Source organism: Etheostoma spectabile, chromosome 12 (assembly GCF_008692095.1).
Source record: "Etheostoma spectabile isolate EspeVRDwgs_2016 chromosome 12, UIUC_Espe_1.0, whole genome shotgun sequence".
Taxonomy (NCBI): domain Eukaryota; kingdom Metazoa; phylum Chordata; class Actinopteri; order Perciformes; family Percidae; genus Etheostoma; species Etheostoma spectabile.
Window position 1 is genome coordinate 2,185,240 of NC_045744.1, and position 840 is coordinate 2,186,079.

An 840-nucleotide genomic window follows, 5' to 3' on the forward strand; every position below is an offset into this window, starting at 1 on the left:
TGCAGAGGGCGACACGCGTGGTTGCAAAAGGAGGTTGGTTTCTATAGACGTCTATGGAGAAATGAGCCACTTGTCACTTGATTTATATACCTCAGTAAACATCTTCATAATGAGTTTGTGGTCTCAATCGCTAGTTTTTAGTATTCTGCAACACAGAATGATGATCATTTTTTAAATTACGGTCTCGTTGATTTTAAAATCGGTGATCAAGCAGGGGGTGTTTTAGGGCGTGGCTATGATGTGATTGACACTTTGGATGGATAATAATGTCTTGTTCAGCGTTCGGTTGCACGGCAAGACACTCAAAGGAATCGGTAGTCCAGTTTTTCCAGTAAGTCAAATTATATTTTGTTTTAATATAGTTTTTCGTTAGCCAACGTTAGCATCTAATGTAATATCAGTTAGCTAGCTAACTAGATTGCACCTTGCTAGCTAGCAGGCTGACAAAGACGTATAAACACATACAGTCTATGTATAAACATATTAAAATATATTTAATGTTACAGTCGATTACATTAGGTACGCACAACGATCTCGCCTGTGATCTGTTGATCTGTTATATGTGGTAATATTGCTAATCGATGCGCATGTAATGATGTTAGCTTAAAATCAAAACCTGATGTAGCTAACGTATTAGTGCAAATTAATAAACCCTATCAGCACGGGATAAGATCATTTTGGGACAGCTTGTGATTTAGAAATAACCCCTAACATCTGAGTTTTGTGTGGCGCATTTGCACGACAAACGTAGACCTGCAATTTAGTGAAATATATATCCCGAAAGTTTGGGCAACGTTACCCGGAGGCGGGCGAAGATACAGTCTATGGGCGGGATCTGAC